The sequence below is a fragment of the Macrobrachium nipponense genome, chromosome 33 (genome assembly GCF_015104395.2).
Source record: "Macrobrachium nipponense isolate FS-2020 chromosome 33, ASM1510439v2, whole genome shotgun sequence".
Classification (NCBI taxonomy): Eukaryota; Metazoa; Arthropoda; class Malacostraca; order Decapoda; family Palaemonidae; genus Macrobrachium; species Macrobrachium nipponense.
Window position 1 is genome coordinate 41205800 of NC_087219.1, and position 21908 is coordinate 41227707.

A 21908-nucleotide genomic window follows, 5' to 3' on the forward strand; every position below is an offset into this window, starting at 1 on the left:
TTTCTGAGGACAAGAAACTTGAAAAATTAGTTTAGATACCCCTGATGCCCCTAAAGTTGTTTTCTGTGATGAAACTAATCTTAGAAAACGTAGAAAATGACATTGACCAATTTTTGAAAGATATACTATAAAATTTGCGATTTCCATATTTATTGGCGGGGCTTTCGCTTTAGTTTTTGCTCTTTTTTTTGTTATTACGTGCTTATTTACGGTTCTATTTTTGATAATACTTTATGTGCATGTTCCAGGTGCGATATACCAACATTCTGTAAGACCGAATTTCTATTCAAGACCGTAGTTTTTTCTCACCGGACCACCAGTGTCCCTTGTACAAGGGACACTGAGTTTCACATTTTTTTTTCATAAAATCATTTATTTTTTTTTTTTTTGTTTTCCCTGTAGGATGATAAAACTAACAGAGAATATGCGTTATTATAGTGCTAATAAAAACCTGATAATTTCATTAGCCTGTCTTGATTAGTGTATTTTGGCAAATATTTTTACGATCGGCACCCCTCCAAACTTGAGTCACTACCACGGAGAGATTCAGTTCGGCAGCAAACGCAATGTTTACATTCTGCTCACCCACCCGGTAAAGAAGGGGTAATGTTTCTCCTGTTAACCCTCCTTCTGTTAATGCTCCTAACCCTGTAGTTTTGCCTCCGGGCCCTGAAACAGTGTCTGTAGAGAGTAATACTTTATCCTTAATATTGGAGTCGATTCGTAATCTAGAATCGAAAGTGTTGGCTCTTGAGAGCAAAAGTGACGTGCAAAAGTGCAGTGATACCCCTTGTGTAGTGGAGGGTGCGTCAGATCGGCCTCGTTTCGCCTCTAGGCCTGGACCTCTGCTTGACTCCCAGGACCTGGGGAGGGAGCATGTCGAAAGCTGAAGGAGAGTTACAAGGAACCCCACCGATCTGACGTGCCTTCGGCAGTTACTGATGAAAATCCCCAGACTGCCAGGGAGCGTGCGCGTGCACGTCTCCTCAAGGAGTGTTTTTCGTCATCGGAGGCTTCATCCCCACGTAAAGGGTGGAGTTCTCAAGGTGCTTCACGTCCGCTGAAAAGGACGGCGCGTAATGTTGACGCTTCACGTCCTAGTTCTCCGCTTTTGCGATCTTCGCCTGACAGTGCGTTCGCTGCTTTTCCGCCGCAGAAAAGGCGTAGAGAGTCTTCGGACTTGGATTCAGTTAGCTCGTGCGAGCGATACAGTCGCTCCAGAGCTCGGGAAGAGGCCGTACCTGGGAGGAGGAGGGAGGCGTCCCCTCGCCGCTCTCCTGCTCACAGGATCAGTCCCTCCCCGGAGCAGGAAGATTCGCCAAACAGAGTTTGATTCAGTCACTGCAGCAGCAACTTCAGGACGCTCTTGCTGCTAGAGAGTCTCTTCCCGCGTTCGTAGAAAGGATGAGAAGCTTCCTGTGAAGAAGTCAAGACCCGCTCTTTCTCCTCGCTCGCCTCTCTCTTCGTTCGAGTCTCCCTCTAGAGTTCGTTCTGCTCCCCAGCAGCTCTCTAGAGGAGGTGAGAAGTTCGCTTCTCGCTCTCAGGATGAAATATCTCCCGCTCGCAAGTCTTCGTATGTTCGCAAGCGGGTGGTGGACGCTGAGCGCGCTTCTGTGCAAGTGGAGCGCGCTTCAGGTGCCGCCAAACGCGCACCTGTTGTTGATAAACGTGCACCAGTGGGCGGCAGCCGCTCGCTGACTGACGCTCGGCGCGCACCAGTGGAAGCCAAGCGTGCACTAGTGGACGCTCGGTGCGCGCCAGTGGACGCCAAGCGTGCGTTAGTAGATGTCGAGCGCGCACCTGTCGGCGCCAAACGTGTGGATTCGGACGCCAAGCGCGCGCTGGTAGACACCAGTTCCTCACCAATGCAAGTTCAGGTGGATGAAGGAACCCTTCCTGTTCGTCAGTTTTCTTCTGAGTTTCCTCCTACTTCTCCAGTTTCTGAGGAAGGAGTTAGCGATGATTTAGTAGAAGCAGAGGAAGAACAGCAACCAGCTACTGTCTCATCGGACTATAAAGTTTTGATGCGTCTTCTACAGTCGGAGTTCGGAGAAACTTTTCAACCGGAAGCCCCTCGTACTCCTCAATTTTCTTCTTTTAAGGCAACGAAGGCATCGGGGTTCATTAAAATGAAGAAGTCGCTTTCCACGAAGCAAGCGTTCCGGAAAGTCCATGAGTGGATGGAGAAGAGGAAAGCGTCAGGAAAGTCCTCTTTAGCTTTACCGCCTTCAAGACTCTGCGGTAAAGGAGGCATGTGGTATGAGACAGGAGAGGACATAGGCATTAAACTACCAGCCTCTGCTCAAGGTGACTTCGGGAGCATCGTGGACGCCTCCAGAAGAGCCCTTCTGTCTTCATCAAAAGTCACTTGGACCCATAACGAGTTCGACTTTCACCTAAAAGGCCTCTTCAGGACTCTAGAGGTCTTCAACTTTCTCGACTGGTGTCTTGGAGTTTTAGATGCCAGGTCAAGGAGTTCTGATACTATTAGTCTGGGGGAGCTGTCCAGCGTACTTTCTTGTATGGACAAGGCCGTCAGGGATGGTTCTGAGGAGTTGGCTACGCACTTTAGCTCGGGGATTCTCAAGAAGAGAGCGCTCTTTTGTAACTTCACGGCCAAATCCGTCTCTCCAACGCAAAAGGCGGACTTGCTTTTCGCTCCTTTCTCAGACCATCTCTTCCCCCAGGCTATGGTTAAGGACATAGCTTCAAGCCTTCAGGAAAAGGCAACGCAAGATCTTCTGGCACAGTCTTCTAGAAGGCCAGCAGCTGCTTCATCCTCTGGAGCTTCGTTTGCCAAGAAATCGAAGCCCTTTCGTGCTGGACCTTCCTCGAAAGCAGCCTCCCGAGGAAGAGGCTCTTCCAGAGGAAAAACCCCTGCTCCGTCAAAGAGTAGGAAGTGATTTGGAAGTCCTTCAGACGCCGGTAGGAGCCAGGCTTCTTCGATTCGCGAAAGCCTGGGAAGAGAGAGATGCCGACCCTTGGTCGCTGGATGTCGTGAGGAAAGGGTACAGGATCCCGTTCTTGAAGTCACCCCCGCTATCCTCAACAACCAAACGGATTTGTCTCCCTCTTATCGAGGAGAGAAACAGAAAGTGCTCTTCGATCTGCTGAACAAATGATCGAGAAGCAAGCGTGGTGGAACAGGTCTTCGACCTGGAATCGCCAGGGTTTTACAACCGCCTGTTCTGGGTGTCCGAAACATTCGGGGGGGTGGCGACCCGTCCTCGATGTCAGCAGCCTAAATCTCTTCGTGATAAAGAAGAAATTCAAGATGGAGACGACTCAATCGGTGCTGTCAGCTTTGAGACCGGGGGATTGGATGGTCTCACTAGACCTCCAAGACGCGTATTTTCACGTCCCCATCCATCCCCAATCAAGGAAATACCTGCGATTTGTCCTGAAAGGGAAGGTATTCCAATTCAGGGCACTTTGCTTCGGTCTGACCACAGCGCCGATGGTTTCACCATTCTAATGAAGAACGTGGCAAGGCTGCTTCATTTGGAGAATATACGGATCTCTCTCTACCTAGACGACTGGTTATTCGCGCTTCATCGCCAGTGGGGGAACGGTGTCTGGAGGACCTGCACACGACCATGACGTTAGCAAAGTCCCTGGGGTTCTGGTAAACCTCGAAAAGTCGCATTTTGACTCCGTCTCAATCTTTAGTCTATCTGGGGATTCAGATGGACTCAGTGGCTTTTCGGGCTTTTCCGTCCCAGGGGCGACAACTTCAATGCTTGGAGAAAGTGGCGACCTTTCTGGGGAAGGAAACATGCTCGGTGAGGGAATGGATGAGTTTGCTGGGGACCATTTCTTCACTGGAGAAGTTTGTTTCTCTGGGAAGGCTGCACCTCAGACCTCTTCAATTCTTCCTAGCCAACAGTTGGAAGAACAAGCAAGATCTGGAGGCGATCTTGTTTTTAACGAGAGAGGTGAAGGATCACCTAAGTTGGTGGTCAGATCCTCGGAAGCTCGCGGAAGGGCTCTCCCTCAAACTTCGGAACCACCCGACCTAGTGTTGTTTTCCGACGCGTCGTCCACGGGTTGGGGAGCAACACTAGGAGGGAAAGAAGTGTCGGGCACCTGGAGAGGGGAACAGGTGTCCTGGCACATCAATCTGAAAGAGCTGTCAGCCATTTATCTGGCTCTCAGGTTTTTCCAGGAAGAAGTATCCGGCAAAGTCGTTCAGATCAATTCGGACAACACCACAGCGCTGGCATACCTAAGAAATCAAGGGGGAACTCACTCGCTTTCTCTGTTTTGCCATCGCAAAGGAACTCCTTTATGGGCGAAAGCGCAAGAAGTCACGATCCTGACAAGGTTCGTGTCAGGAGTACAGAATGTTCGAGCGGACCTTCTCAGTCGTCGAGGACAGCTGTTGCCGACAGAGTGGACCCTTCACCAAGAGGTTTGCCAGTCGCTGTGGAACCTGTGGGGCTGTCCACAGGTGGATGTCTTCGCAACGTCCAGGACGAGAAGACTTCAACTCTATTGCTCTCCAGTTCTGGACCCGGGAGCAGTCGCAGTAGACGCCCTACTTTGGAGTTGGTCGGGTCTAGACATATACGCTTTTTTTCCTTTCCCCCGCTCAAGATCCTCGGGGAAGTGATGAGGAAGTTTGCGGCATCGGAAGGAGCGAGGATGACACTCATCGACCCCCTTCTGGCCGGCAGCCGACTGGTTCACAGAGGTGATGTCCTTCCTGGTAGCACGTTCGAGGACTCTGCCCTTAAGGAAAGATCTACTCAGACAGCCCCACTTCGAGATGTACCACAAAAACCTCCCCGCTCTGAGTCTGACTGCGTTCAGACTATCAAGAAGTTGGCCAGAGCGAGGGGTTTTTCAAGACCTGTGGCGAAGGCGATTGCCACCGCAAGGAGGCCCTCCTCGATCGCTATGTACCAATCGAAGTGGGCTGTCTTCAGATTCTGGTGCAGGAAGAAGGGCATTTCCTCCACCACAACCTCTGTGAGCCAGATAGTGACTCCTTCTTCATCTGAGAGAGGAAGTGAAGTTGGCTGTTCCAACTATTAAAGGCTACAGGAGCGTGCTTTCTGTAGTCTTTAGACAGAGGAGGACTCGATTTGTCTAATAATAAAGACATTCATGATCTCATTAGATCGTTTGAGACTAGGAAGGTAGTCCAGCCTAAAGTACCCTCGTGGAACTTGGATGTGGTGCTCAAATATTTGATGTTGAGTCACTTCGAACCGTTTCATTCAGTTTCTATCAGGAATCTGACGAAGAAAACGATCTTCCTAACCGCTCTGGCGATGGCGAAGAGGGTTAGCGAAATTCAGGCCATTAGCAAGCAGATTGGCTTTTCAGAAAGTAGTGCGGTGTGTTCTTTAAGTCCCATGTTCTTAGCAAAGAACGAGAATCCTTCCACCCGTGGCCGAGGAACTTTGAAATCAAAGGGTTGTCAGATATAGTTGGAAACGAACGTGAGAGATTCCTGTGTCCTGTCAGGGCTCTAAAGTTCTATCTGCAGAGAACTAAAGCTTGCAGAGGTTCATCGGACAATTTGTGGTGTTCAGTGAGGAAACCTGATCTTCCTATGTCGAAAAACGCACTGGCGTTTCTTCATCAGGAATACGATTCAAGAAGCGCATAATAAGTGTAGTGATAGTGATTTAAAGCTTCTGAAAGTAAAAGCTCACGAGGTGAGAGCTATTGCTACTTCGGTAGCCTTTCACAAAAATATGGCACTCAAAGATATTTTGAATGCCACATTTTGGAGAAGCAATTCGGTGTTCGCTTCACACTACCTGCGGGAGGTGAAAGTGACATACGAAAATTGCTTCTCCCTCGGACCATACATTGCTGCAGACACTGTTTTGGGGGGCAGGAGGTAACACTCATCCTATCCTTTAGGGATTAGGGGGGTTTTTAATTTGTGTTTATGGTTGTGGGGTGACCGCCTGGGGCGGGTCTCCCTTCCATTAGCTTAGTTAAGTGGGATACCTTTGGTAGACTAAGCCAGGTGGTGGTATTTTTGTCTCGTTGCCCTCAGTAGTATGGTCCATGGTCTAGTCACGTCGTGGTCTCGCCCCTGTTGACAGATCATCTGGAGTGCACCAGCTTCATAGGTCTCTACCTTGCTGGCAACTCTAGTAGCACAAGCAGACTTACGTGGCAGTAATCACGAAGCCAGCTATGCTAACAGGTAAGGAACCAAGATATCAATTATCTGCACATATGTGTTTCCTAAATCCTCTATTCTGTCTCTCCCACCACCAAAGGTGGGATTCAGCTATATATATATATCTGACAGGTAAGTTTCATGAACAAAATGATATTGTTATGATACAATAAAGTTTGTTCATACTTACCTGGCAGATATATATAATCAAGTACCCACCCACCTCCCCTCAGGAGACAGTGGAAATAAAAATTATGAATAGAAAATGGGAATGGTTCCTGATACCCGCCTCCCAGCGGCGGGAATGGGTACTAACCACCTGACTCCCACTACGTGTGTCGTAAGTTTTAAATTCTGTCGGTGTCGGAAATTATCAGCTATATATATATCTGCCAGGTAAGTATGAACAAACTTTATTGTATCATAACAATATCATTTTTCACGAAGGAATAATTATATAAAGAAAATTATTGAGTAATTTTTGCCGTCAGCAGTCAGAAAATCACGAACATGGTAACGTTCAAACCTAGTGCCATCCATGGCGTATGTCTATAAATAGAACAGAAGCAGAGGGCAGTCATTGGATAACAGATCTCCATGGCTACCAACCAACCAATCAGGTGTTAGTTATACTACTCTGTAATTTCTTAGAATGAACGTTTACACACACGAAGCTAACGATGATGTATGTGTTTTGCAGTACAGTAGCGTAGTTTTTAAGTTTTTTGTTTTATTACACGTATTAGTGTAAGTATTTTACTGATTTCATGAAGAATAGAATGATTCCTTCTCATTACTTTGAATACAAAATGGCTTGAAGATTCTTCCGCAAAAAGAAGAGAAAAAAAAAATTCCTTAGAAGATGATACCTATTTACTAACGCGGTTGACATACCTTCAAAACAAAATTCAGCTCTTTAATCTCTGGAAAAATGTTAATCTATCCCGGCGACTAACAACAACAAAATTTTTTTGTTTGTTTTATCTTCCAAGTAGTACGTACGTAGTCCAGTGCACAGCTGTCGTCTGATCACTACTCATATGATTAATTTTGTATATAAAAGTATGTGTATATAACTGTTAACTTTGTATATAAAAGTATGTGTATATAACTGTATGTAGTATTTGTATACGATGTAAATATGTATAGCCTAGTATTTATGCATTATATTATTAAAGTGTTTGAATGATGCTAAAGTATTTCAATATCCGAGGAAACAGTAGTAAATTTCCCCACAATGAGTTTGGGTACATATGTATATCTAAGATGACTTAAATTATAAAAGCCTTTTATGTATGTATAAGCTAGCTTTTGTAACAACACATATCTTACGAAAAATTACTTATGTGAAGATGGTTTTAGTAGTACAAATGATAGTTATTGTATCGTTAAAAATATCAAAGTGAACGAAGTCGCAAAGTCGATTCTATGTCATGTTTTTCCTAAACGCGTTGACTTAAAGGAGAACGTTATTTTGGTTGTTTTATCACTGGCACAACCCCATAACAATGCAGTGTATGTATGATAATTCTAAACTATTATTCACTACCAAAATAACGATGATATTTTGTATTGAAAATTAATGTTACGTATATTCCAAACATTATTACTACGTAGCATGAATAGTACTATAAAAATTTCGAAAGATAATCTTGCTGTGAACGCTACCATAATTTGATTTTCATATACGTACGTACATTTTGTATCTGGATTGGCCTCGCATAGATAAAATTGATTTCACTGATATGGAATTACTCCACGAATAGCCTTTTTATTATGAAGATATGACGATAATATATAAGGTAAAAATGCTTTTATGTATTTCGTTTACGCTTCGTCGCCAATAACAAACAGCAATACTTACGATAATCTATGACAAATAGCGTTTGTATGACTTCATTGTTCAGAGAAGTTATATACGAATACTGCCAAAATAATAATGAAGTTCGAATTAATTTTAGCCTTAATGTTATTACTACTGTAATTACACTACCACTACTATTAAAATTTCTAAAAGTTTATCAAAACAAAAAATGTCGCTTTGAACGCAACCGTATACATAAACCATTTTCGTACGTAAGGTATATGCTTACATTTTGTGGCTGGCCACTCCGACGATAAGTTGAGTGCAATGATGTGGAATTATTCTTCGAATAGGCTATTTATTATGAAGATATGACTATAATATATATGGTAAGAATGGTTTTATTACCTTTATTGTCAGTTAATATCATAATGTGAATGTTTGTGTACGTTGGTGGTTATCGCACTGCAACTACGCTTAGCCTACCAATGAACGTCTACATAAACCTTGAATAGGCTATTTATTTCGAAGATAGGACAATAATATATTAGGTGAGAATGGTTTTATTACCTTTATTGTCAGTTAATATCATTATATGAGTCTTTAAATGAATGTTGGTAGTTATCGGACCACGGCCGAGGGTTAGCCTACCGAAAAACATCGCATACGCAACACAACAAACCCGTGATGCAGCGATTCATACCAGTGATGTTACATGACAAACGGTCCAAGAAAAAAAACCCGTGATTAACTGGATCCGTGAATACTGATCCGTAAGCGATGCCCCACTGTATTGCAAATTCGTTCAGTAGTGGACATGCTAACAAGCTAAATTGGTGAAAACATCTTAAAACAATAATTATTAATCCTGCCAACACATTTTTGCAAAAATAAAATTCAACACCTACATCGTTCTGATAATGAATGCAATGTTTACATTATTATGCTACTCTATCCGGAAGATAGCTAATGCAGGGTTTCCACTATTACGCAACTTCCTTATTAGTTAAGTGACATCTCACTTTGCTGCATTACTCATTGTGAAAATGATTTAATCAGAATATCGCTACTGAAACGTGTTATCAAACAATATCTAATTGCTAACAAGCGTAAACATTGGTTGTAGACTATAGTTTGACACTCGTCAAATAGTAGTTGACTAATTAACTGCAAGTCGCTGTAAATGCGAACTAAAGATGTACTACTTTAGTGAAATGTAATAAAACAAGGAAAAAGCTCATCCTGAACATAGCTGACTCCCTGTTATTCCACTCTCGGTTTGTATACTGAAATCTGGTACATGACCGGCGAAAATTGAATAACTGCGGCCGACACCAAACATTTACACCAGGAGTCGCAGAAGCGAATGAGCTAATTGGCTGTGTTGTTCCTAACCTTCTTGCTAGGGGGGCCAAGACTGTGTCACCTACACACTTATCGGTGTCGCTACCACGAATTTTGAATCTATACTGCTGCAAATAACAGAAACTATAGCTATGTAATTACTGGGTAAGTTGCATAATTAAAAATCAGAAATTCTTTCGTCAGATTGTCGTAATGTTTGCACCGTTTTATATTAGCCATTACATAAAGTTTTATATATGAAAATGTGTCCAATTTCATTTAGAATACAACATAAAATAACTCATGGTTGTAGCTTTTATCAGTTTTGAAATATTTTCATATAAATAACGATAAATAGAAGAAATTCGACCTTTGGTCAACTTTAACTCAACCGAAATGGTAAAAAACTGCAATTGTAAGCTACAACACTTACAGTCTAGTAATATTCAATCAATTACCTTCATTTTGCAACAAACGGGAAGTCTCTAGCACAATATTTTGATTTATGGTGAATTTTTGAAAACTACTTTTTTTTATGTCCGTGCATTATGAATTCATGCATCATATTGTGATAATATTTTCTCTGTGTTGCTTTAATTGTTTTACAATTTGTTATATACCAAAATCATCGCAATTTAGTGTACAATACAACGAAAAAAAAATGAACTCATTAGCTTTAACCGTTTTGTTCACAGCACGATTTGTATACAATTATATATGAAAATTTTTTTTCATTTCTGATGGTTGCAGACTAAACTTCAGGCAATGACAAAAACAAGGAGCCAAAAATGAACTCTAAATCTTGAAAACTAAGCGAGCTGTGATTTTTTGAAAAAAACTTTTTTTCCGCTTCGGCACTCACTCCCGAATGCCGCCGGCATACGGGAGACACTTTCAGAAATACCGGCACAGTGTTTAAGGGTTAACAAAAATTACATTTTACAAAAACAATGAGAAAGAAATATAAATGACTAATGAAATGAATAAATGAACATTTAACATCACTCTTACCTTTATGAAAACACCTGCTTAGCGTTTGGAAGATGGAGAGGAGGGGAGAGAGAGGAAGAGAGGTTATTGTTTGGAAGGGAAATTTTTCTCCAGAAGGACTTCAGGTATCAAGGACCCATCTGGGGCTACTTCTCTTCATTTTTTACTGGCACTATTTGAGGTTACTTCCCTCTTCTTTTTTACCAGCATGAGAGTTTTCTGGGCCCCTGTCGCTTACATCATTCCATTTTGCAAACATGTTCTTAATCCCTGTAGTAGGTACATTATGTATGCCCATTCGTTTTGTGAATTTTTCAAACCAGCCTCTGCTAGCCTTAAAGTCAATAACAGCAATGTTTGTTGTAGGCATTTTCTCATTGATATCAGCATGCAGCTTCTTACAACACTTTGCTATGAGTTCTTTCTTAAATTCTACAGTGTTTCTTGCCTTTTTTACACAAGGGCTAGCACTTGGAACTTTTTTTTGTCCCCCATGATGGCTTATTTAGCAGTTACGCTCGAATAAAAAAGCACAAAAACAACAAACATAAAAGCAGAATGGGTCACAAAAGATGGGATGCTTTGTTTGGGTGCTCGATACGGGGCCCTGTCACATGCTGGGCCCCGGATGGAGCATTTCTGAGTGTACGAAAACTGAGGAAATGTATGATAACCGAGACAAAATTTCATAGAAAAGTCTATAAAGACCGAAATGTACGAAAAGAGCGGCGTAGAAAAACTGAGGTTTGACTGTATTTTATAAAAAAAAAGGGATTTTGACGAAGGAAAAATCTATTTCTGGGCGAGGGGCCTGTGTCGCCCAGTGAAATAGGTTCCTTTGATACTATTTCTAGGTATAAATATTGCTATTCATACCAGAGAAAAAGAGAAACGTTAGTGCCAAGGTAAATGGCTCGCTCACCTTTTAATAAAAGGTGTCGGTATATATAAAGAGCGAGTGAAAACCACTACCAGAGGTACCCTGCCATTTAGCTTCTTCCTCCGCCAAAACCCCAACTACAGAGGAGCCGAACTATAGCCCCACTACCCTCTACTACTACAGTGAGCACCTCTGATGTCATTCCTGAAGATAGCACCCAAGCTTGGGTTAAGCAGGGTGAGAAATACAAATACAGGGTGGGATTTCACTGGGCGACACAGGCCCCTCTCCCAGAAATAGATTTTTCCTTCGTCAAAATCCCTTTTCTGGGCTCAGCCTGTGTCGCTCCGTGAAATAGTGCCAGAGAATTAGCTCCACCAAGCTTGGAAGAAAATACAAAATACTGAAATTAGCAGGTAAAACAAACACCAGTAAGGTTAATTAGTATAATGTACAACTTAAAAGTACAAAATTGGTACAAAGTGAAAAGTAAAGTATATTTTACCATCTTAAAATTACTTAGCTTAAAACTTAAAGGTACTAAGCCTAATAAACTTAAAGGTACTTAACAGTAAAACATGTAAGAAACAGAGACAATCATACAAATAAGCGAGGAAACTGAGCCCTAACGCAAGCAACAATGTAAGAACAATTACATCCAAGGCAATATGTATACTAGAGGTGAACTAGCTAAGCAAGGGTGCAAGTGAGGCAGGCAGAAGGGAAGGCTACAGTGAAAGATTAATAAGTATATTAAGCAGTGTCAGGGGAAACTGTGTTTCCAGCTGCTACTGCTGAAAATTTAAGGGCCTCCAAAGACTTTTAAGTAGTGGCGTTTAAAGACTGTCAGAGATTTCCAGCCTGTGTATTTGTTAAGATTGTCAAAATTCATATGTTGAAAATAATTGATAGATGTGGCAACTGCCCTAACATCATGAGCCCGTGGGAAGGATTCTGGGTTGGCTTGTTTAATAAAGTACAAAATTTGTTGTCTGATGCCTTTTAAGGAAATCGTACCACCCTTCTCCCTGATAAATAAGGGACCTGAAGACTTTAAGGTTGTTCTACTCAAGTTATGGAGGAGTTATGAAGTTTCATTTGACAACATCTTGTGTGAGATGAGAGAGAGAGAGATAGAGAGAGAGGGAGGGAGAGAGAGAGAGAGAGAGAGAGGAGAGAGAGGGAGGGTGGTAATTTGCTGTGTGGATAGTTAATGACTGAATTGGTTGTTGGTAGGTTCTGGGCTGTCTGCTGGTCCTGTTGATTGTTAGAGTTCAGTGTTTTGAGTGTTTTTGAGTCAGTCTTTAGTCTTAAGCGAGTCTTTGGTGAGAACTGGTGATGTTAGTAGTGTCGGGCAGTTATTTGAAGGATTGGAAATTAGTTGTTTTTTGTGTTTTGTTTTGTTGTATAGTTGTTGTCAAGTTAGTGTTTTTTTTTTTTTTTTTTTTTTTGGCTTAGAGTTGTTGTGCCTGTGCTGTTGTGTTGTTTGTGCAGTGGTCTTTTGTTGTGTTGTGTTTTGTTGTTATATGTGATTTTTTGTGTTGTTGTTGGTATTTCTGTGACCTCAACCAGTGGGACAGCACAGGATAGCCCGGAGTATCTGGAGTGTTGGTAAGTACGTGTGTTTTGTGTTGTTTTTGTTTTTTTGTTTTGTTTTTGTATAGGTGTAGGTCAATTGTCCTGCATGTATTTGTTGTGTAAAGAAGAAAGTGTGACTGAGGGTGGATTTGAGCAGGTGGATTGTTTAGGTTAATGTGGGGGGGGGGGGGGGGGTGGGGGGGGGATTTTGCACTTGTTTTTTTCTAGCTTGTGATCCCGCCACAAAGTAAGCACTTAAGGAGTTAACCAGACATAGGGACTTGTCCTGGGGGAGTGGTAAGATTTTCCATGGGGTCCATCTTTCTTGTGGATCCTCATTTTTGGCCAAAAATTGACGATCTGGAGAGAGAAGTACTTCTCCTGAGGGGAGGAATTCAATGTGACCTGGTTCTCTCGAAAGAGCTGACAGTTCTGAAATTCTTGCTCCTGATGCTAAACTTAATAAAAATAAAGTTTTTATACATTTAACTTACCTGTCAGATATATACTTAGCTATTTGACTCCGTCGTCCGACAGAAATTCGAATTTCGCGCACACGCTACCTGTAGGTCAGGTGATCTACTTACCTGCCGCTGGGTGGCAGGACTAGGAACCATCCCCATGTTCTATCATATTTTTTCTGTCGGCCATACTGGCAACATCGTTGTGGGTATCTCCGGCTGGATTCGTATTTTGCATCGCAATTGATCTTCGTTTGGACTTCTCGGTGACGTATTTGCATTGATTGTACTGGCATACGCGATTGTGGACCGTTTTTGGAATTTGATTTGGATTGTTCAACATGATGTCTGATTCTGGAAATGTGGTGAGAATGTGTGTGAAATGTGGGCTGTAAAAGTTAGGATGCCGAAGGCATCGATTGATCCTCATACTATTTGCAAGAAATGCAGGATGTATGAATGTTCTTTTGGTAATACTTGTAATGAATGCAAGGATTTGAGTGCGGAAGAATGGAAATCTCTAACCTCATACGTGAAGAAGTTAGAAAGAAATAGGGTGAGGAGGTCTTCTTCCAAACCTTTATCTAGTTCTAGCGGGGTTATCAGTAATATTATACCCTCTTCTCCTTTTACTGCCCCATCTAATGTACCTGCTCCTTTATTAGAACACACAGATTCGGCATCTGAGATTGCGAATCTTAAAGCCGCCCTTCGGAAAATGGAAACCAAAATGGCGGCCTATGAAGGTAAGCATGTGATTATAGTGCTGTGGATAGTGATATAAGTGTCCCCAGTGCAGTGGAGGGGGCGTCTGATTGTCTTCCCACAACGCTCCCAGGCCTAGACCTCTTTCAAGCTCCCAAGCCCAGAGGAGAAGGAATGTCGAAAGCCGTAAGGAGGTTGTGGAGGATCCCCAACAGTCAGACGTCCCTTCGGCATTTTCTGTATCGCCACAGAATGCCAGAGACGCTACAGAAAAAGCGTTCTGCGTGAGTGTTTCTCCTCCTCGGAGAATTCCTCACCTAAAAGAGGTTGGAGATCGGCGGATCTTTCTCGCCCCCTTAAAAGACGTTTGGATGAACCCAGGATTACTTCTAGTCCTGAGCGTTTTCAAGAGGAGGACCATCCAGTAATTAAACAACCGAGGGTAGACGATAATGAAGAGACTAAAAGAATCCTTCGCACTATGCAGGATTCCATCACTTCTCTTGTGGGAGTTCCTGCCTATTAAGAAGTCTAGGCTATCGAGGGTTCAGACTCGCCATAGTATTTTGTCTTCCTCTGATTTGGAATCGGATTCATCAGCCTTGCATAGGCCGAGCAGGATCCGTTCTCCTGTCAAACGCAGGCACGAGACGCCAGACAAGAGCGTCGAGTTTGCTAGACGTGAAACGTCAGCCAGGCGTGAGCGTCAAGATAGGCGCGTCACGCCAACCAGAAGCAGGACGCCTCCCAGGAGCGAGGCGACAGGCAAGCGCCAGGACGCTACGAGGCGCGAGACGTCAACAAAAAGCAGGACGCCTCTCAGGAGAGAGTCGTCAGGCAAGCGTCAGGACGCTCCAAAGCGGTTGACGCCAGCCAGAAACATGACGCCTCCCAGGAGCGAGGCGCGAGGCAAGAGCCAGGACGCTTCGAGGCGCGAGACGTCAACAAGAAGCAGGACGCCTCTCAGGAGAGAGTCGTCAGGCAAGCGCGAGGACGCTCCAAAGCGGTTGACGCCAGCCAGAAGCAGGACGCCTCCCACGGGAGCGGCTTCTCCTGATAGAGAATCGGTCAGGAAAGAGCGATCTCCTTCTAACCTGGAACTGGAAGAGATTTCTGAGGAAGAAGTTTCAACTAACGAGGGACTTTCCAATTATAAAGTTTTAGCCTCGTTACTTCTAGAGGAGTTTGCGGATTCTCTTAGTCCTGCAGCTCCTCCTTCGCCGAGATCTCTGTTTTCGAGCACAAAAACCCCGAAATCCTCGGCTTTCTTAAAGATGAAACCGGCGATCTCAATGAAGAAAGCCCTCCAGTCTTTAGATTCGTGGCTTTTATCTAAAAAGGAAACTTTGAGAACGGTTTATTGCTCTCCTCCCTCCAAACTGACGGGGAAAAGAGGCATTTGGTATAAGACAGAAGAGGCGATGGGATTGATGCTCCCTTCGTCGGCAGATTCAGATTTCTCGAGTCTTGTAGAGTCTGTGAGAAGACAGTCTCTCAATTCAGCAAAGGCGTCCTGGAGTATGTCGGAGTTAGATCAGCACCTTAAGGGAATTTTTCACGTCTTAGAGGTGTTCAACTTCTTGGATTGGTCTCTTGGGGTGCTGGCTAAGAAGACGAGTGAGCCAGATTTTCTAGATCCAGAAACTTTGCACAGTGTCCTATCCTGCATGGATAAGGCTGTGCAAGATGGTTCTGGTGAGTTGGCGGCTCTTTTTGGATCTGGAATGTTAAAGAAAAGATCTCTTTACAGTTCCTTTCTGACGAAAGGAGTTTCTCCTTCTCAGAGGTCCGCTCTATTATTCGCACCTCGGTCAGAACATCTGTTTCCTTCATCTTTAGTGAAGGATGTTGCGAGATCCTTGTCGGAAAAGGCTACGCAGGACCTTCTTGTACAATCTACAAAGAAAAGTAGACCTGCAGTTAAGACTCAGAAGAAGGTGGCTCGGACTCCAGTGGTGCCCTTTCGTGGAGCCCCTTCAACTCGATCAACTTCGGAGAGAAGACCCTTTGACAAGCGAGGGAGGTCTTCCTTCCGCTCTTTTAAAAAGAGCAAATAGCAGCCATGTCCTCCAAGCACAGGTAGGGGCCAGACTTCAATACTTTCTGGATGCCTGGTCCATAAGAGAAGCAGATCCCTGGACTCTGTCTGTCCTACAGAAGGGTACATCATTCCCTTCGTAGACAGACCTCCTTTGGCAACATCTCCAAAGGATTTGTCGACGAGTTACAAGGACCCTGGACTGAACGAGACTCTCCTTCAGACGGTGGTGTCGATGAGGGACAAGAATGCAATAGAGCTAGTGCAAGATCCTTTCTCCCCGGGATTTTACAACCGGCTTTTCTTGGTTCCAAAGGCTTCGGGGGGATGGAGACCCGTACTAGATGTAAGCGTCCTGAACAGGTACGTGGAGAAAAAGAAGTTCTCCATGGAGACTTCAGCTTCAGTTCTGTCTTCCCTACGTCAGGGAGATTGGATGGTATCCCTGGACCTTCAGGATGCTTACTTTCATGTTCCGATTCACCCATCGTCAAGAAAATATCTAAGATTTGTTGTTCAAGGACAAATCTTCCAATTCAGGGCCTTGTGCTTCGGCCTATCGACCGCCCCTCAGGTATTCACGTATCTGATGCGGAACGTGGCCAAATGGCTTTATTTAGAGGGGATAAACATCTCAATGTATCTCGACGATTGGCTAATCAGGGCCAAGTCAGAGAATCGGTGTTTGGAGGACCTACAGTCTACTTTGAACCTAGCAAAGACGTTAGGATTACTCGTGAACCTCGAGAAATCGCAGATGATCCCCAGTCAGAACTTAGTCTATTTGGGGATTCGGATGGATTCTCGGGGTTTTCGGGCTTTTCCGTCCCAGGAGAGGATTGCTCGGGGATTACAAAAAATCTCGAGCTTCCTAGAGAAAGAACGGAGTTCGGTGAGGGAGTGGTTAAGTCTTCTGGGAACCCTTTCCTCACTAGAACAGTTCATTTCGCTAGGAAGACTCCACCTTCGCCCTCTTCAATTCTTCCTAAGAAGAATTTGGAGTTGGAAGAACGGATAGCTTTCGGACACTTTCAGTATTCCTCTGGAAGTAAAGAATCATCTGAAGTGGTGGATTTTTCCCTTAGAAAAGAACGAGGGCTTGTCTCTAGAAGTTCGGAACCCAAACCTAATCTTGTTCTCAGACGCTTCAGAGAAGGGATGGGGAGCGACTCTAGGGACAAAAGAAATATCAGGCCAATGGAGGAAGGATCAGCTAGACTGGCATATAAACTCCAAAGAACTTTATGCCGTTCTTCTAGCTCTAAAAGCCTTCGAGACAGAGGTGTTAGGTCAAGTGGTACAGGTCAACTCGGACAACACCACAGCGTTGGCCTATATCAAGAAACAAGGGGGAACTCACTCTCTTTCTCTGTTCCATATAACAAAAGAGCTGTTGTATTGGGCAAAAGAAAAGAAAGTGACTCTTCTCACAAGATTCGTGAAAGGAGAGAAGAACATCAGAGCAGACAGGCTAAGCATAAAGGTTAACCAAGTTCTCCCCACAGAATGGACCCTTCACATTCAGGTGTGTCAAGCTCTGTGGTCCCTGTGGGGCAGTCCACATATAGACCTATTCGCCACCTACCTATCCAGAAGGATAGAGAACTTTTGCTCCTTAGTGGAAGACCCGAGAGCGATAGCGGTGGACGCCATGCTGCTGGACTGGTCAGGCCTAGATGCCTACGCCTTTCCCCCCTTCAAAATGTTAGGAGTGGTGTTAAGAAAGTTTGCGGCATCAAGAGGGACGAGACTAACACCTCATCGCTCCCTTTTGGCCGTCTCAAGATTGGTTCACAAAGGTACAGGAATGGACAGTGGACTTCCCAAGATCTCTTCCACACAGGAGAGATCTTCTCAAACAACCCCATTTCGAGAGGTACCATCAAAACCTCCCCGCTCTCGCTCTGACTGCCTTTCGGAGTATCGAAAGACTTGTCAGAGCGAGAGGCTTTTCAAGCAAAGCTTCAAAAGCAATTGCTAGAGCCCGGAGATCTTCAACTATTCGGGTCTACCAATCAAAATGGGATGTATTTAGAAGATGGTGTAAGAAGAATAAACTGTCCTCTTCCGATACCTCTGTGACCAACATAGCTGATTTCTTGATTTTCCTTAGGGAAGAATCAAAATTATCAGTTTCTACATTAAAGGTTATCGAAGTATGCTTTCGGCCGTATTTCGAAACAGAGGTTTGAGAATTGCAGAAGATAAAGACCTCCACGATCTTATTAGATCTTTTGAAACCTCAAAAACCTTTTCTCCTCGCACTCCGAACTGGAACCTAGATGTAGTTTTGAGATTTCTATCATCTAGTAGATTTGAACCTCCTCTCAACGCGTCGTTTAGAGATCTAACGAGAAAAAGTATTTTCTTGTTGTCGTTAGCGACTGCGAAGAGAATTAGTGAAATACACGCTCTAGATTCTCGAGTAGGATTTAAGAGTGATGCGGCAATTTGTTCTTTCCAGACTCTGTTTCTGGCCAAGAACGAGAACCCCTCTAAGCCCTGGCCAAAGAGTTTTGAAGTTAAAGGACTTTCAAATCTAGTAGGAGAGGAATTAGAAAGATCTTTATGTCCGGTTAGAGCTTTGAAGTTCTATTTAAAGAAGAAGAATGAACCTAAACGGGTGGTAAACAAAGCCTGTGGTGCGCAGTTCGGGATCCTAGTAGACCCATGTCAAAAAATGCATTAGCATTCTTTGTGAGGAGCATTATTACAGATGCTCATAATGACTGCACGGAAGACTCTTTCAGGACTCTCCGAGTGAAGGCTCATGAGGTTAGAGCGGTAGCCACTTCATTAGCATTTCAGAAGAACATGTCTTTAAAAGACATTGTGGATGCGACTTACTGGAGGTGTTCGCATCGCACTATCTCAAGGACGTTAAAGTAACATATGAAAAGTGTTTCTCTCTGGGTCCTTTTGTATCAGCCGATACAGTGCTGGGGCTGGGAGCACATAACGATCCTTAGAAAAATTTGTATTTGTTCAAAATTTTGATAGTACATAGATCTACCTTGTGAGACGAGTTGTTGGTTTTTTCTGCTGATTAGTATGCTTGCTGGCGCACGGACGTCCGAGCTTGGATCAGTGGGGGAATCAAGAGACGTACTTGACTGACTAGATTGTACAAACATTTTTTTTTTTTTTTTATTTTTTTTTTTTGTGGTACTTTACTGTACGAATGTTTGTGATGCGAGTTGTGTGGTCCGTTTGCAAGAGGTTAGGGGATAACTTCTTGCAATCTTATAACTAACATGGATAGGTTGAGGTGATCGGGATCGATGTTGTGCTCCTTGTATAAGGTCTTGTCAAGTAAGTGGATAAGCACCCATTGACGTAGTCCTTCCAGGATCTACCAAGTAAGCGGTAAGACCCCTTTTGGCAGAACCACAAGAACTCTTAGCCATAGATCAATATCTCGCTGAGGCTCTTGAGACTGTCTAGACTCCTGGATTCTATTCATGAAGTCTTCAGTCTAAACAGGTAGGAACCAAGGTTTTATTTATTTATTACCTACAACGATAGTTGTGATTCCTGTTTGATTCTATATTTAGCTGTCTCTTTCCCACCATCCAATGGTGTGAATCAGCTAAGTATATATCTGACAGGTAAGTTTAAATTAAAGTATAAAAATGATATTGTTATGATACAATAAAGTTTTATACATACTTACCTGGCAGGCGATATATACAAAATTATACCCACCCGACCTCCCCTCAGGAGACAGGCGGTATAGAAAAAATATGATAGAACATGGGATGGATTCCTAGTCCTGCCACCCAGCGGCAGGTAAGTAGATCACCTGACCTACAGGTAGCGTGTGCGCGAATTCGAATTTCTGTCGGACGACGGAGTCAAATAGCTAAGTATATATCTGCCAGGTAAGTATGTATAAAACTTTATTGTATCATAACAATATCATTTTTCTCAGGAGGGTTATATAATCACATGATTCATTATTTATTTCTGAGGCCAACTTAAGAACGTCATTCAAGAACCAAGAAACTGACTTAGGTCTCTCTGTGGGTCTAAGTCTAGCACAAGCTTTTGGTATAGAGGAAAAGTAAGAATCTGTTAGATCTATACCAAAAACCAAACTGGAAGATCTTTTAAGAGTTGATTGGTAGTGGTAATTGTGCTTGCTGCAAGACCTTTCTCGAACAAAGTTCTGAAGAAGGAAATGGCCAAATTTGTGGTCATTATTTGTGTATTTGAGCCTTTAAGAAACATAGCTAATTTCTTAACGGCCGAGTCATATTGATGTAAGGTGGATTCCCTTTTATCTGATTCCAGAAATGCAATATTTTGGGGATTGATGTTAGTGTTCCTGTGAGCTGCAAACTTCAAGAAATCCATAAAGTTAGGGCTTTCTGAATCCTTGAGGAAGCGGACACAGTCCGTGTTTGAACTAGCTGGGTTAGTTTGGGATTGGGAATCCGTAGGGGCCGGAGTCCTAATTCTAGGAGCAGTGAGAACCAATTGCTTCTGGGCCAATTGGGAGCTACTAGAGCCACCCGGCCCTTGAACGATCTTAGTTTGTTCAGGACTTTCAGAAGAAGATTCACCGGAGGAAACAGGTAGATCATCTTCCACGCATTCCAATCTATTGCCATAGCGTCCGTGTCATAAGCCAGAAGGTCCAGGTTGGGTGCCACATAGCAAGGGAGCCTGTGATTTGACTCCATGGCAAAGAGATCCACCTGAAGCCCTGGGATTTTCTGACAGATCCATTTGAATGACTCATTGTTCAGGGTCCACTCTGAATTTAGAGGGGCGGAGCTTGACAGAGCGTCTGTTACCACGTTTCTTACCCCTGCTAAGTGGGTGGCTGACAAGTGCCAATTGTTCTTGTCCGCCAGAGAAAATATGGCTATCAGGACACGATTCAGGTGACTTGATTTGGATCCGCCCCTGTTTATGCAGTGAACTACCACTGCACTGTCTAGGACCAGTTTGACATGCGATTTCTTGTGTGGCCGGAGCCTCTTCAGAGTAAGAAACACTGCCATGGCTTCCAGTACATTGATATGTAGCTGGCGGAATGGTAGGGACCAGGTTCCCTGGACCTTTTTGTACTGCGAGTACCCTCCCCACCCGCTTAGGGACACGTCCGTGTGGATCACTAGAGACGGTGGGGGGAATTGAAGGGGTACTGCCCTTGATAGGTTCTTCACTTTCGTCCATGGATGGAGACGTTTCCGCAAGATCGCCGGGATAGAAGCTAGCTTGTCCCGGGACCTCCGGTTTGCTTTTGAACGCCAGACCCTGTTTATGTCCTTCAGTCTGGCTTTCAGAAGAATGTCCGTGACCGAGGCAAATTGGAGTGAGCCTAAGATTCTTTCTTGGTTCCTCCGGGAAGTTTGGCATTGTTTGAGAAATTGCCTTGTAGACTTGGCTATTTCTTTCCTTTTCAACGGCGGGATTGACAGAGTATGTAAATCCAAGTCCCATTGCAGGCCTAACCACTGGAACCGAGATTCCAGTGTTAGTCTCGACTTGGTTTTGTTTATTTGGAACCCTAGATGTTCCAGAAACTTGATTACTTTGACCGTTGCCTTTTGGCATTCTTTGGGGGACTTTGCCCATATGAGCCAATCGTCTAAATACGCTACTAGCGAGCCATTTACCTTGGCACTAACGTTTCTCTTTTTCTCTGGTATGAATAGCAATATTTATACCTAGAAATAGTATCAAAGGAACCTATTTCACTGGGCGACACAGGCTGAGCCCAGAAATGTAATTTTTAATTTCCAGCATATGTGAAATATGAAAAACCCATGAAATCGTATAAATAAACTTAGACTGCTGCAAGGAGTGCTTTATCTTCTACCAGTCTCATTGTTTAAGTGCTGGCTGATTATTCACATATGTGTCCAGTATGTCTGATAAATCATCGACATAAATTTCAACACCATTCAAGTACAAGGATGGGAAGGGACTCTGTTCCTGTTGGCTTATTTACT

General features: G+C 43.7%; 1 protein-coding gene across 1 annotated transcript in view; it reads left to right on the forward strand.

Annotated features, from left to right (window-relative positions):
* LOC135203112 (small ribosomal subunit protein uS9m-like) overlaps nucleotides 1-21908 on the forward strand; it is a 140888-nt gene that overhangs the window by 62973 nt on the left and 56007 nt on the right. The gene's annotated exons all lie outside the window — the stretch shown is intronic.